We start from the raw sequence: 17,733 nt of genomic DNA on the forward strand, positions 1-17,733 counted from the left end.
CAGTATTACTTACAGTGATACTGCTGACTTAGCCAACTTGCTAGCAGATAGGTTCAGTGCAAATGTCATCCACCCGTCCCCCCAAAGGCCCTTTCTACATCCCTGATACTTGTCTCGCACCTCACATCTCCATAGATCAAGTGTTACAGGCCCTATCCAAGGCAAAGAACACAGCTTCCATGGGAACTGATAGTATCCCAGGATGTATTCTGCACCATCTCCAGCAAGAACTGGCTTGGCCATTGAGCACCCTATTCAACCACAGCCTAGGTACTGGCTTCATGCCAGCAGAGTGGAGAACCACCATTGTCATCTCCTTGCACAAAGGTGGTGCTACTACTGACCTTGGAAACTATTGACACGTCATATCTGTAAAGCCATGGACCTTATTATTATGGATGTCATGATCTAGGGCATAGGCAATCTCCAAGCACTGGATCCCACTCAGTCCGGATTCATCAGGAGCAGATCTTGCCTGTTGAACCTGGTTGACTTCTTTGAGACTGTCACCAAGGCACTGGATGAGGGGACGTTAGTACATACAGCTTACCTTAACCTGGCCAAGGCCTTTAAAACAATCCGCCACTTGGGCATCATCGAAAAGCTAATACAACTTGGCATAAAACCCTATCGCATCAGGTGAGTGGCCAAATGGTTCACCAACAGGACCCGCAAAGTCAAAATAGGCACCTCCACCTCCAGTAGCAGACCTGTCACTAGTGGAGTTCCCCAGGGATCTGTCCTGGGACCCCTACTGTTTGGCATCTATTTCTCAGAGATACAGACAAAGACAAAAACAAAAGGTCTGTGGCAGACCAGGTTTGCTGACGACTGTAACTTGGGGGCTGTCATTGACTTCCCAAACAATGTTAACATAATGCAAGAGGGTCTCACAACAACTAATGACTGGTGCCAAAGTCTTGGCCTCAAGCTAAATGCAAAAAAAGTATCATCATACCATTCGGCAAAAACACGACCCCTACTGATTACCACATCAACAGCAACCCACTAAGCACACAACCTGTGGTGAGAGACCTGGGCATTCAGGTTGATAACAACGTCACATTTGACCATCATGTAGCGGCAGTGGTCAGAAAAGCCTTTTACTTGGTTCATCTCATAAGTAAATAGATTACATCCAGAAAAAAAGGAGGTTATTACCTCTCTATACTCCTCCCTCATTAGACCAATAATTGAGTATAACGCCCCATTTGGGATGTACCTCTCCAAACATCTGCATCAACTGGAATGGCCACTGAAATACCTCACAAAGAGAATCCATGGCCTCCAACACCTGTTCTATGCAGACAGGCTCGAATCACTATCACTCTACTTAGTATCATATAGATTGCTCTGGGGTGATCTGTGTCTTGCCTACAAGACAATGTTGGACCCTGTTGTACTAGAGATGCTCCATATCCGTAAGTCTAATGACTCATGCACTACCCACTCAAAAGGCCTGAACCTAATATGTGACATCAACAAAACCTGCTGGAGATTTGTGTTTGCGTGCCCAATCTCTGAAATAGACTTCCCATATACGTCAAACAGAACACCTTGCTGACCCTCTTCAAGCGCAACCTTGATGAGTGGATGGGAAACCACAAATTTGTCCCAGGGGTTCCACCTGTGTACCTCATAGACAGGGTTGACCAGGGCTGATTGAGGTTTCGTTTTGGGGATAAACTCTTGGCTAGGCTTGTATGGGCCCCAGGGCCATTAGCCAAGTAACCTCCTATGATCCCATGATTCTAAAAAATCAGCCGCTATGAAACATCCTGTTACTGATCCCTTCCAAGTCTGCTTAAACCCTCTTATGTCAGAGGCAATCACTTAGCTGCATTCGGTAGGGGCCCTAATGAGTTTTTCTTTCATTTTCTCCAGCATGTAGCCTCTTCAGAACCCATCATGCAAAACAAAAAAAATGCCACAAGGAAAAAGCAGTTACTATCTGTCCAATATCCTTTTGCTAGTTCTAGCCAGGTAAGTATTCACTCTGAGAATAATCAACAGCATCAAACAGACAAAGCAATGCAACTAATTACATGGGAAAACTGCTTGTACTCAATCTTATCTTATAGGCAAGAAAGGTAGCTAGGGGAAAACTGAAATCCTACACTTATTAAGTAGGTTTTATCTGTCTTACTAAATAATGTTTTTTTAATTAAATTTTGTTTCATAGTACTACTACTTATATAGGCAAAGAAAAAAGTATCTGCAACCTATTATATATTTACAGATAAGGCCAGATTCACAACGCTGGTATGAGCTAAAATGAACATCAGCCAGCCTAAGACAGACATCAGCTTCAGCACTTGTTAATGACATCATACATTTAAATAGACTGCTACTTTTAAACAGACTTCATACCGATCAACCACTTAGTGCAAAAGATCAGGAGAAAGCCAGACCAAATGGGGACCAAAGACCCAAAAATAGGAACAGATTTTAAATATTGCTGTTGTTAACATAGAAGGTTGCTAGCCAAAAACAGTTTCTGTAAGCATTTATTTTCTGAATGAGTTAAAGCCCACAACTCCAATGTATGTCATTATTTATTGATTTCAATCTTCAGATCTTACGAGTCATTGGTCAGAAAAATTGAATTGTTATGAGGAGTGGATAAAACACTGTGGCAAAAATCTGGAGATTCTGCAGAGTAAAAGAATTTACCCATCACACACAGAGTCAACAGCATAAGACAGCACAAATGCAATCCGTTGGTAGCAGTGGCTAACAGCAAAAAGATGTAGTAAAGGACAAAAAAATTAGATTTTTTGAAATATGACTGAGGCTGGAATTCAGTAAATATGGGCATAAAGTTTAGCTTCAGGTTTGGTATCCTTCCGAAAATGCATGCAAACTCAAATATCGTTATTTTATCAACCTTCAAAGTTTAACAACTTTTAACGTTTGTCCTTATTTTTAGCTCCATTATTATAGGTTTTGTCTAGGTTTCTTGCCTTAAGAGGTGGAGAACAGATAGCCCCGTGTTTTTCAGGCTTGGTCAGATATTTTGAGCTAAGAGGTTCCAAGGAATGCAAACCTCTGTTAACTGCTGCTCCTTCTGGCTCAGAATTATCACTGTCACTCTTCTCAAGAAGAGATACACAAACACGCTCTCATTCACACATACATACACTCAGAAACACATTATAGGTTTCCCTCACGCAAACATGCTTACACTCACACACGCAGACAGAAACATAATAATACAAACACATGAGTACATACTTATCTTTCTTTTGCAATTTCATACATTACTTTCACAATCCGTAATCAACAAAACCCCTAACTGCTCCGCCGATCTCACTTGAACTCTCATGCACGCATACACTCACACACTCAGACACAAACAGAAGCACACACACTCTTTCTCTTCTAATTTTTCTCTTAAATTTCTTCTTTCCTTAGTTTACACTGGCTAAGCAGCAAAAGTGTTGCTTAGCCAGCATAAAATAATGGTAACCCTTACATTTATTACAGTGCAAGGTCCACGGCAGCTGAACACACACTAACGGTAAGTACAACCCTCCTGGCATCGGTGTCCACAATACAGATTTTCACAGAATGTCCAGATTTTTGCCTTATAAGTTAATTCTGTACTCATAACATAAATGGTTTACTGGAGAATGACGATGGACTTCAGCCACAAAACAATGACATGCGTTTGAGTTTTACATTTAATATCTTTCCACTAGTGCACGCAAACACAAATCTTGAGAGCTGAGCAACTGACTAAGTTTATATGAGCAATATTTAAAATGCGACCTTATGGTTTATTAGTTTTGCCTTGTCCCATTTGCTTGAAGTATGCTGTTGAAGGGTACTGAAGCACAAACAAAAAAAAAAGACACACAAGCAATACACAGCTGCAAGAACCAAAAAAAAAAAAAAAAACTATACTACCCAGTTTTCAAAGTCTGCTCAAATGAACTATTAATAGCATTAAGGCAAGGATGAGTATAATAATTAGCTATGACTATGATCGAGACACATAACTGCCAGTAAAAGGAGTTATCAGCAAAGAAAATTGAAAGCAATCACATTAGGGAAAGTTAATTACTCCATAAACTTAACTACAACAGACACATATAACTGTATGCAGCAGAAAGGTGAAGCTTACCTATTTCGGAGAAAAAATATATCAAACTGTAGAATACTGGCTCCACGATAAGCAGATATCAAACTAATCCATCAAGAAAATAGCTGCGTCTGGCAACTACACTTAGAAGAATAGTTCCCAGAGTAGTTTAGGATCACATTTTTATTGGATGCTGAAGGCACTGTTAACATATAAAATGCATATTTAATTAATGGAGGTGATTCCTGGGTGAAGAGGGCAGTGTGTGGGTGGTCCTTTGCCAGCAACAGAGGAATGAGTGGGAAATAGTAAAGGGCATTATTTCTAAGCCATTCCAGCGCCCTTACAGTTTCAACAGCTCTGCAAAATTGTAATAAGCTTAAAGATGGCTCAATGTGCTGGAGCTGCAGCAATGGGGGGGATTGAAAAAACATTCAAAATTGGGATTTAATGCAACTGACTGACTTTTTTTTCAGTGGTACCATCAAAAGATAGGGAAGAAAACATTTTGGAACTGAGGAAACAAGCAAAAAAAACACGTAGCTGTCCTTTAAGCCTCTGTGTTTGGCTTACTTGTCTTCTCTCTTTTCATCAATAATTTAAGAAAAGACTTACTCATGATAGACCCCACACTTCATGCAGTTGGCATCTTATTATTGGAAGCCAAGTTCAGTTCTTGAAGTGCAATCTCAGTTACAAACTAACTCTTCTCAACTATGTCTATAGACAGCAAATAATAAATGTCTGATTAATCTTAAAAAGACTAGTGCAATGCTTTTTACATCTATCAAAAGGTGTCAAGGCTTCCATATGTCTTGCTAGGTAATCTCATCCCTAACTTATCTGAATACAGATATTTAGGCCTTATACTTCTCAACTGTCCAGATTTTCGCAGAATGTCCAGATTTTTGTCTCATATTTTTGGTTTCTTCTTCATAAAATTTGCATTTTCCTGGCAAATCACTGGGATGATTTCAAGATTGACGTCACTGAATAATTACAAATATTTGAGTTTAAAATTTCATATCTTTCAGAAAATGCATGCTAATGCAAATCCTGTTGTTCTAGCAACTTTCTGAATTTATAAGAGCACTATTTAAAATCTGTTGCTATTTTTGGGCCTTTGTCCCCCATTATGTCAGGCATCTTCCATATTTTTTGTGCTAGGAGGTTGAGAGGTATGTTAGGTCTTACACCTGATCCCTCAGTCACATTTGCTACTCATATTGATATCATCATAAGCAGAGTTCTATCTCAGTTCAAACTCTGTTACAAAATTGCAAATCTACAGTCACTAGTATCTAAGAATGCTGTAGCTAAGAACACCCTGCTCCCTAGGTTTGAATACTGCCTGCCCTTGCTGACTCTGCACTCATCCTACAACACCCAAAGATTACAAACCACTGAAAATAAGAGTTTCAGATTTGTATTGTTGGCAGAAGCACACACTGACTATTGTGACCTCATTGACAGCATGTACTGACTTCCAGTTAACATCAGGGCTTCGTATCTTTTCAGCTGTATTCTCTTCAATATGTTAATGCTCCTAACTCCATCTTAGGGAATAATCATACCCCCTAAGATATAGCAAGGATAATGGCTTTATGTTCATCAGGCCTCAATTTAAAAGTACAACAGGTGAAAATGCCTTCTCTCACCCAGGACCTACACCTTGGAATCACTTACCTCAAGAAATTAGAACCCTAACTACACTTATAGAATTCAGAAAAAGCACCACGCACCCCCTTATCAATAAGAACAGATGTAATCACTTTATGATACATATAGAAGTCTTACAGATCTGCCTATACATCTAGGTGAGTCAATAATTTCCTTTGTAAATTGTGTAAATATGAACTTTGATACTTCAGTCTCTGTCACTATCTGTGTAAATATATACTGTATAATCTCCACAACTGATTTCTACCGCTAACATCTCAGTGAGTCTGGGTCATGGCTGAAAAGGGCCTGTTGAACAACCCATCTACCCAGAAACTGAAAACAAGTAACATAAAATAAAACAAATAAGCATTAAAACAGGAGCAATCCAAAAGTGAACAAGACTGGTAGCAGCATGAACGCACAGGATGTTTACCTGCTTTTATGGAAAATAAAAAATATAAAAAAGGGATGGAGAGTTGTGCCAGAAGAAGCTAATTGTAGTTGGTATGTTGAATATTAGTTTTACAACTGCAAAAGACTCGAGTAATGGGTAAAATCAAAACATATTTTTAATAGTTACAAATGCAATTAAGTGAATGCACCCTTGTGTTAAAATGTGTTTTTTGTTTAGTTCATCTTAAAACTTTTAATAATTCATGGATTTTATATTGTTTAGGAGGGTTTCCCAAATTTTAAGAGCACAAACTGAGAAGGAATGCTTTGCTCAGCGTATTTCACTTTTGCGTGAATAGTTTGAAGGATTGGGGATGACTTTGAATGGGATCTCATTTTATTTAAGGTGCATCTCTCTGACAGTCAGCAGCAAAGGCATGAAAAATATTCTAGATTGAAGATTTAAATATTCTAGATTGAAGATTTAAATATTCTAGATTGAAGATTTTTAGAGATCAGTGAAGACAGGAGGAAGGTTGTCCTTTGAAAGTAGCGCGAAGTGTTAGTCCCTTTTGGTCCAAGGGTAATAAAACCTGCAGATATTGTCTGAAGTGGATTGCAAAGATGTTAGGCTCTTTCTGGGGTAGCAGCAGCAATGATTGGAAGCCCATATTCGAGTTGGGAAGACGGCATCCTTTACTTAATGGCTGCTCTGCCAACAAGAGTTAGAAATTTATGTGATCTTTCTGGATGAAAAAATGAGCTTACTGACTTTGGCTTTTAATATAATCTGACTTTTGTTACTTTAACATGATGCTGGAAAATGAGTGAGGGGTCTAACCCAGTTCATAACTATAATCGAAGTAGTATAAGAAATCACCCAAAGATCCTTCTTGGTAAATACGAACAGCAGACTCTCCAGAAAACTTCGAAGGACCACCAAAAAGATATACGTTGTACAAATAAAATAAAATTTATTTTAACAAACAGATGGAAACAGGATAAGCCCTTTCACGTACACCACTGGTACGCTTCATCAGATCTAATTCATTCACATTTTAAGCACTCTTATATAGTTATAGCAATTGATCTCAATATAATAATTAATTAAGTAATTATCAAATAAATTCATTAGCTTGTGAGTGAAATCAATCATTAAAAATGTTAAGTCAAAGTTTCTTAGCAACCTAGACTCAACAAACAATCAATTCAATGCTATGAAAGCATTATAAAAATATACATGTATAAACATACGTATAAATTAAATTATATAAAAATGAGCATTCATAAAAATGTCCAAATAAATGCATTCATTTGATTATTAACATTTCTCTGAAGTTTGATATGTAACTCACTGCTAAAAATAGCAAAAGGTATACACATAAGAACATGTTTATATTCAAGTAAAAACATTTTATCTATTTTAATTAATTTTAATTTTCGTCCTTCTAAAACAGGTTTGATACTGATGAATTGGTTTAAACCTGGTTCACAGTGTGCACATAATTTAAATATCCAGTCCAGCTCTATCTTTTCTAGATGATTCATCTTATCACCACCTTTCTTGTTGATCTTGACTTTCTGCAGCACTCTAAATCTAAAACTATGTCCTAGTAAAGCTGCAACATGTTTTGCTAAAGCATTACGCTGATCTTGTTTTTTTATATCATATTTATGATTATAAAGTCTGTCTTTAAATTTTCTCGTCGTCATGCCAACATAAAATGCTTTACATAATAAGCAGTCAGCTAAATATATCAGATTTATATCATTGCAGGTCGCCTGAAACCTAGAAATGAATGTAAAATTCAAAGTGGGATGAATAAAATCCTGTTCTCTTGTAATCATGTTACACATATTACATTTATTACAAGGGAATGTTCCATTCCTCTCTGTCTTATAATTCTCTTTTGGTTCATGGACATCATTGTCCATACAGAGAAGTCTTTTTAAGTTTTTACTATTTTTGTAGGTAAAACTAGGTTTTAAACCTACTATATCACGTATATCATGATCTACTGTCAAAACGTGCCAATTCTTATAGGTTCATAGGTTCATAGGTTCATACTAGGCTATCTGCCCAAGGGCATTTATAAGCCTAGCCCATAGTTATGTGGCTTTCGCCACCCCTTTAGTTTGAATAAAAACTATGCCTATCATTTTTCTGTGCCTCTGTCAAGCAGTGACACTGAAGTAATCCCTGGGGTATATCTGCGATCTCCCATCCATTGGTCAAGATTCCACTTGAACAAGGCCAGCGAGGTGCTCTGCCTCACATGTACCGGGATTTTGTTCCACAGCATAGGGAGTCTCTGGGTGATGAATCTGTCCCTCCAGCACGTTCTATTTATAACCGTGTCAAGGTTTAAGTCTCCCGCCTTGTGGTTCTGAGGGATCTAGATTTTTGAGGTGAAGCATATTCATCAAATCTGGGTTTGACATGGCCTTATATGTCAGGCACAGGTCACCTCTGAGCAAGCGGTATGAGACTGAATAAAGCTGGAGTTCTTTCAGTCGGGCAGCATAAGACATATTTTTGAGACCCTTTATCCTTTTGGTGAGGAACTTTTGGGGCCTTTCAAGCTGCATCGGGTGTCTGGTCAGATACATTCCGAACGGGGCATTGTACTCAATCATAGGTCTAATGAGTGATGAGTACAGGGGACGATGACCTCCCTTGATCTAGATGTGAATCCTTCATGATCAGGTGGGCGATATAGAAGGTTTTCCTAACTACTTTAGCAACATGAGTGTCAAACGAAAGACTACTGTCAACTTGGGTCCCCAGATCTCTGATGACTTTTCCTGTGCTCAGTGGATTGTCACCTATATGGTAGCTAGGGGTAACCTTGTTTTTCCCGAAGGGTATGACTATGCATTTTTTGGCGTTTAACTTCAGGCCATGGCTCTGGCACCAGTTATCCGTTTCTGTGAGGCCCTTCTGGAGGATATCTGTGTCAGATGTGTTTTCGACTATGGCGCCCAGTTTGCAGTCATCTGCAAACTTTGTCAGCCATAACCCTCCTGTGTTTGCTTGTACTTCAGAAAAGTAGATGCCGAACAAGAGTGGACCCAGGACTGAGCCCTGTGGGACACCACTTGTGACAGGATTTGAGTCTGACATGGCTCCAGCAACTCTGACCCTGTGGGTTCTGTCGCTAGCCAGTTTGCAACCCATCTTGTGATGTATGGGTTTACATTCAAGCTGATGAGTTTTTCGATGATACCTGAGTGGGGTATTGTGTCGAAGGCCTTTGCCAGGTCGAGGTAGGCTGTATGGACTGCCTTTCCCTCATCAATGGCCTTGGTGACTGTCTCGAAAAAGTCAACCAAGTTTAAGAGGCAGGATCTGCCTTTGACAAAGCCAAACTGGGTTGGATCCAAAGTCTGCAAGTTCCCTATGTCTTTATTTATGAGTTCCATTATGATCCTCTCCATGGCTTTGCAGATAAGGCTTGTCAAGCTAATGGGGCGGTAATTTCCAGGGTCTTAGATATAATATTCACAATTTCTTTATTATCATTTGTAAATCTAGTTATTATACTGACTTTCTTCTTGATCTTATTCTGGATAATACCATGATACTCAGTTGTTCTATTAGATGTTTCTATTTCTTTCAATACTATCTCTTTATTATGCTGTACTAATTTCTTATTATAACCTCTTTCCATAAATAGGCTTACCAGATTGTTAGCCTCTTCTCTAAGTTGACAAGGATCTTTACAGAGCCTTGAGAGTCTAATAAACTGAGATTTCACAACATTCGGAAAGATAAACCTAGGGTGCATGCTGTTGTAATGAAGTAGATCATTCTTCCAACATGGTTTTCTATAGAGTGTTGTCATAATGCTGTTATTCTTGTCTTTCTTAATAGTGATGTCTAAAAGGTAAATAGTACTATAGGAATACGTAAAAGTAAATCTCAAAAAATCTGTTGTGGATTCAAGATATTGTATAAATTCTTTTAATTTGTCTAAAGTATCATCCCAAAACAATAGTATGTCATCAACAAATCTTCTGTATAATAAGATACCATTAAAAAAGCTGCTGTCTAATAAGTATGTCCTTTCCCATTGGTGTACTACAAGATTGGCATATGTGTTTGCACAGGGAGTGCCCATCGCTACTCCCCATTTCTGCATATATAGTTTGTTCTGAAATATAAAAAGATTGTTGTTAAGAACCATATCCAATAGTGCACCAAATAGACTGATGTCACTATTTGTAAAGTCAGTAGTCTCATTCAGAAGCTCATAAATGGCTTGTATACCAAACTCATTCGGAATACACGTAAGTAAGTTCTTGACATCAAGACTTACTAAGATGCAGCTTTCAGGTATTCCTTCTAGAAATGTTAATTCTAGTGTCTCAATAAGCTGATATGTATCCCTAAGTATATATGGAATGACTTTCACTACTTGACTTAACTTTTTTTCTAGGTATATCGATAAGCTTTCGGTTACCCAACCCTCTCCAACTACTATGGGTCTCATAGGTGGGAGAAGAATGTTCTTATGTATCTTGGGTAAACCCTTTATATGAGGTATAAACGGTTGTTTTATCAAAAAATATAAATATAGATCTTTATCGATTTGTCTACACATCAGCATATCATAAAGATTCTCATGTATATTGCTAATGATTTTATCTACCATTAGATAATCAATTTCAGTATAAGTTAGATCATCATTCAGCATATTAAACATGATTTCATTATACTCACTAGTATCCATTAATACAATCCCTCCCCCCTTATCAGCAGGTTTGACAGTTAATAATTGATTGCTTTGTAATGATTGTAATGACTGCCATTCATTGCTAGTTATATTAAAGAAGGAACATCTAGATCTGGTAGCAGTATAATACTCATAAAAATCATGCTCACATAATTTAATAAAGCATTCAAGCTGCGGTGACAATATTGGTATGAAATTACTTTTTCTCTTAAAAACCACACTGTCTTTTAACATAAACTCATCCACTTTTTCTGATGTATCAGAAAACATTAGTTTCAATGCAACATTTCGAATAAACAATCTGATATCAGTTAAAAGTTCATGCAGTAAACTGCCTTGTGAAGGTATGAATGACAGACCTTTATTTAATAAAGAAAAATCAGCTTCAGAAATATCATAATGAGAAAGGTTAAATACCAAAGTTCCTAATTTTTCTGTCGTCTTCTTTGTATGTTGTTTTCGTTGGATAATTTCCGTTTCCTTCTTCCCCGACTGCCTGATCTGCTCCTGGAAGCCGCGCGTATTTGTACAGGGAAAGGTAAAAAATGTTCCAGGTTGCCTGTATTAACTTTAGGTTTCGCTCCCATAGAGATATTTCTTTTCTCCATGGCCAAAAACACTAACTGATTAGGAGGTGGTATATCTTTCCTGCTCCTGACATTAGAGGGTTCATTTCCTGATGTTTCAGATGCTGACACCTCATAAGTAATAGTACGTGCAGCTGTAGTACTATTGACTTTTTAGACATCACTATTAAGAAAGACAAGAATAACAGCATTATGACAACACTCTATAGAAAACCATGTTGGAAGAATGATCTACTTCATTACAACAGCATGCACCCTAGGTTTATCTTTCCGAATGTTGTGAAATCTCAGTTTATTAGACTCTCAAGGCTCTGTAAAGATCCTTGTCAACTTAGAGAAGAGGCTACCAATCTGGTAAGCCTATTTATGGAAAGAGGTTATAATAAGAAATTAGTACAGCATAATAAAGAGATAGTATTGAAAGAAATAGAAACATCTAATAGAACAACTGAGTATCATGGTATTATCCAGAATAAGATCAAGAAGAAAGTCAGTATAATAACTAGATTTACAAATGATAATAAAGAAATTGTGAATATTATATCTAAGAATTGGCACGTTTTGACAGTAGATCATGATATACGTGATATAGTAGGTTTAAAACCTAGTTTTACCTACAAAAATAGTAAAAACTTAAAAAGACTTCTCTGTATGGACAATGATGTCCATGAACCAAAAGAGAATTATAAGACAGAGAGGAATGGAACATTCCCTTGTAATAAATGTAATATGTGTAACATGATTACAAGAGAACAGGATTTTATTCATCCCACTTTGAATTTTACATTAATTTCTAGGTTTCAGGTGACCTGCAATTATATAAATCTGATATATTTAGCTGACTGCTTATTATGTAAAGCATTTTATGTTGGCATGATGACGAGAAAATTTAAAGACAGACTTTCTAATCATAAATATGATATAAAAAAACAGGATCAGCGTAATGCTTTAGCAAAACATGTTGCAGCTTTACCAGGACATAGTTTTAGATTTAGTGCTGCAGAAAGTCAAGATCAACAAGGAAGGTGGTGATAAGATGAATCATCTAGAAAAGATAGAGCTGGACTGGATATTTAAATTATGTGCACACTGTGAACCAGGTTTAAACCAATTCATCAGTATCAAACCTGTTTTAGAAGGACGAAAATTAAAATGAATTAAAATAGATAAAATGTTTTTACTTGAATATAAACATGTTCTTATGTGTATACCTTTTGCTATTTTTAGCAGTGAGTTACATATCAAACTTCAGAGAAATGTTAATAATCAAATGAATGCATTTATTTGGACATTTTTATGAATGCTCATTTTTATATAATTTAATTTATACGTATGTTTATACATGTATATTTTTATAATGCTTTCATAGCGTTGAATTGATTGTTTGTTGAGCCTAGGTTGCTAAGAAACTTTGACTTAACATTTTTAATGATTGATTTCACTCACAAGCTAATGAATTTATTTGATAATTACTTAATTAATTATTATATTGAGATCAATTGCTATAACTATATAAGAGTGCTTAAAATGTGAATGAATTAGATCTGATGAAGCGTACCAGTGGTGTACGTGAAAGCGCTTATCCTGTTTCCATCTGTTTGTTAAAATAAATTTTATTTTATTTGTACAACGTATATCTTTTTGGCGGTCCTTTGAAGTTTTCTGGAGATTCTCCAGTTCATAACTATCTGTAATGCTGGACTGCTTCAAGAGGTTCTTTTTCCAAAAGGTTTGAGTATAAATAAGCAAATAAATATCATTATTTCTAGTAATATCCAAATCTCAAACTCAATCTAAGGTGGCACATGCTGTTTGGATTGAAATATACTAAGAAGCTTGTTAACAAGACAACATAAATGACACATACAAGAACGTTTCTGATGAGACACGTTTCTGTACCAAGATGAAAAAGAGTATTAATACCGGCTGAGTGAAAACTAAATAGTTTAATTGCAGAGTCCCAAAGAAAGCTCTATCAATAATAGTACCTGCTTTGGAGAACAGACTCACTAGGATCCATTAACTACTTGGGCGAGTCCAGGAAAGACATCCATCTGGAAGCTGTACAAGCTGTATAACACCTGAATATTGTGTTACCAGTAGAAGAACAAACAGGAAGAGGAGCAGTGCAAGCAGAAGGATCCGCAGTGCAGCAGGAAAACAGCAGCAGTAAATGCAATCTGTGACTCTGGGAAATCTTGATCACAAGGTAAAGTGGTAGAAGGAGAAAGCAAGACTATTGGTCAGGGATTTCCATAATGTGACCCTAACTCTTACAACTGCATTCATATACAACTGTAGCATACAGCATTTCTAATACCTCTGAATTACCCTGATATTTTCTATGTACTTTACTGTTCTGAACAAAATGATACAAAATATCTAGAACCATTTCTTTAGTTTAGCATGCAGAAGCAGCCTTATTCTTTTCTATAACCACAGCTTGGCTGGAGGTCTAGAAACATAAGCAATTGTTGCAGCATTCACCATGGTGGTCTCAGCCATGATGCTAGTGGTAAAAGGCCACAGAAATACCTCACTAAAAGAATCACAGGCCTAAAGCAGATGCCATATGCTGACCATCTAAAAAAACTCCAGCTGTGCTCTGTGACATATCGTCTACTCAGAGGCGATCTCTGCTTAACATACAAGGCCATGTCAAACCCTGAGCTGTTGGACATGCTCCACTTAAAGAAGTCCCAATCCCTCAGAGCCACATGCTCCAGGGATCTAAACCTTGTCATCACAATGAACAAAACGTGCTGGAGGGATCGGTTCCTGACCCAGAGACTCCCCATACTCTGGAATAGACTGCCCATACATGTCAAGCAGAGAGCCTCATTGGCCCTCTTCAAAAGGAACCTTGATGATTGGATGGGAGCTAGGAAATTCACCCCAGGGATCATGTCAGTCTCCCTGCTAGACAGGGGTCCAGAGAAGTAAATATTTTGGGAAAAAATATCCAGGGAATTGTTATGGCTAGGCTTGCATAGGCCATAGGGCCGATAGTCTAGTACCAACCTATGAACCTATGAACCTAAGCACAACAGTGCCACTTGATGCATAGGGGAATTTCCACAGTGCCATGGCCAAAGCTCCCCTAGATAGTATGTCTGTCACCTTGATTCTCCCCTGAAAAGAGGCTTTAGGCTTAATTTAACTAATCCATCAACAAAGTATAAATAAGTTAATTAGTAAATAAGTAAAAGTGTTATGTAAATGTGTACTATAAATGCATGATTCAGTCAGTAATACTTACCACTTCAGACTTCATAGGTTCATAGGTAGGTACTAGGCTATCGGCCCAAGGGCCTATGTAAGCCTAGCCAACAAGGTTCCCTGGCTTTCCCCACCCAAGAAAGTTATTTTCCTGTGCCGCTGTCGTGCAAAGACACAGAAGTGATCCCCGGGGTGTATTTCCTATTTCCCATCTACTCATCAAGATTTTTCTTGAAGAGTGCTAATGAAGAACTTTGCTTGACATAGATGGGTAGCCTGTTCCAGAGTATGGGAAGTCTCCAGGACAGGAATCTATCCCTCCAGCATGTCCTGTTTATTGTGGTGACAAGGTTTAGGTCCCTAGAGCGTGTAGCTCAGAGGGATTGTGATTTCTTTAGGTGTAGCATGTCCAACAGCTCTGGGTTTGACATAGCTTTATATGTTAGGCAGAGATCACCTCGGAGTAGGCGATATGCAACGGAGTAAAGCTGGAGTTTATTGAGGCGGTCAATGTAGAGCATTTGTTTGAGGCCAGTAATCCTCTTTGTGAGGTACTTCTGTGGCCTTTCCAGCTGCTGCAGATGTCTTGTAAGGTACATTCCAAAAGGGGCATTGTACTCTATAATGGGTCTAATCAGTGTCGAGCAGAGGGGAACAATGACCTCTTTTTTCCTGGATGAGAATCCTTTTATGATGAGGTGTGCCACGTAGAAGGTCTTCCTGACCTCTGTGGTGATGTGACTATCAAAGGAGAGACTACTGTCCACCTGGGTCCCAAGGTCTCTTATCACACATTCAGTGTTCAGTAGATTGCTGCCTATATGGTAGTTCATGGGTACAGAGTTTTTACCAAAGGGGATGACACTGCACTTTTGGGCATTGAGCTTGAGGCCATTGCTCTGACACCAGGCATCTGTCTCAGCGAGGCCCTTCTGTAGGATATCCACATCATTTGGGGACTTGACTATGGCTCCTAGTTTGCAGTCATCTGTGAACTTCATTAGCCAGAGGCCTTCTGTGTTAGCCTGTACTTCAGAGATGTAGATACCAAACAGGAGAGGTCCCAGGACGGAACTCTGTGGTACTCCACTTGTCACTGCTTTGAGGTCAGATTTGGAGTCTGCAACTTTTACAGTGTGGGTTCTGTCAGTGAGCCAGTTGGCAACCCATCTTGTGACATAGGAATTTATACCTAGTTTAGTAAGTTTAGCTATAATTCCAGAATGGGGGCTGGTGTTGAAAGCCTTGGCGAGGTCAAGATAGGCTGTGTGAACCACTTAACAGACTCCTAAATGAGGGAGAGTTATAGGAGCATTGCTGGCATCTGCAATGTTTTTTATGTATATATTCAGCCTATATGCATATATACATACATACATACATAGAAACCATTGCAGATGTATGTATGCATGCATGTAGCCTGTATAGATGCATCCATATAAGCCATTGCAGATGTATGTACGTATGCGGCGTGTATATATACATGCATACATAGAAGCCATTGCAGATGTATGTATTTTTGTAGCCTGTATACATACATACAAAGAAATCATTGCAAATATATGTATTTATGTATGTATGTGTGTATGCAACCTGCATGATTTGCAACTGTCCAGTCTCTGAGGAAGTAATTAGGAGTCATATGATGTTAAAAGAGCTCCTCACTCAACTAACAACAGCTGTTAATCCTCTAAAAATTTCTGAAAGATCTCTCAAGCTTTTAAGATTCATTAAATTCATAATGAAAGAGACCTTGTTTTTTATTTTGTAAATCAAATAGGACCCATAAAAACACAGAAGCATCAACATAAATGAACTTTTTGAGGATCATTCAGTTTGTTAATGGACAAAGACAGAATCAAACCCAGATCTATAAGACAAAGGTTTAGCTTATTTCCTTACACTTCTTTGACATACTCTTAACCTTTTAAGAATAATGTGATGATTCCATATTTAGAAAGGCTGCTAGGATTAGTTTTCCTGTTCTGAATGATTTGTAGAGGCAGTAGTGCTGGAATTCCTTGAAGAAGGTAAGAACACGTGCCAAACTACTCACTGCCTTCTGTTCAGGAGCTAGCAACCTCCAATGTAATCTGAAGGATCATCTTTAAACCACTATCCCTCTGCTCCACTAATTTTCAGTGTTGCAAAGCTATATGAAACATCTAGAGGCACAAGTGACATGGTTACGTAATCATATATAGGACAATTCTGGGGCATCAAACGTATGAAAATGAACTAAAGATAAAGCTGAATGGAGCTTTAGTGTATCAGGCTCCCAAAATTTACATGAGCAGATTTCAACTGTTTTCATTCTGCTCACTCTAGATCTGAGTGTACTTTACATTTATTTAACTGGGCACATAAACTAATCTGTCATTTATCCATTTCCATCCACAACCCATGTTGCAGCATTAAGGTAAATGCAACACTTATGGGCAATTAAAAGCAGCAATTCATGCTTTTATGAAGTCAAAGAAAATGAGTACAAAAAGAAAGCTTGCATTAAATTAAAAAATTAAGTCTTTACAAAGACAGTTATGGGATGTCAGGTATGAACATAAGGACCTAGAGCTACAAAGCAAAAACGTAGCTATAAAGTCACCATGTTGCTTATACAGTTTACTCCCTGTTGAGAGACTGAGTGTATATTGGCCAAGATTAGTTATAGTACAAATGGGTAAAATAAATGGAGTGATCATAGTAGAACTCATCTGCAAGACTTGGTGAGCAGTTAGACAATAGCTTTTTCTCAGTGTGTATGTGAGTGAATGTGTATGTGTGTGCGTGTGTGCATGTGTGCGTGCGTGTGTGTGTGTGTGTGTGTGTGTGTGTGTGTGTGTGTGTGTGTGTGTGTGTATGTGTGCGCGCATGCGCGTGCATGTGGGTGTGTATGTGTTTGTGCTCACACATATGCTTATGTATTTGTGTGTATGTTTGATATAGGAAACCAAATGCAGCATTTAGGCATGATAGTAAAGTTGAAAAAATTGCCAAGAAAAACATTTTACTTTTCCTGAATTCTTCTGTCGTTACTGGTCATATTTTGTCA

The sequence above is a fragment of the Protopterus annectens genome, chromosome 2.part1, assembly GCF_019279795.1.
Source record: "Protopterus annectens isolate FY-2018-M chromosome 2.part1, PAN1.0, whole genome shotgun sequence".
In the NCBI taxonomy this organism is placed as follows: domain Eukaryota; kingdom Metazoa; phylum Chordata; order Ceratodontiformes; family Protopteridae; genus Protopterus; species Protopterus annectens.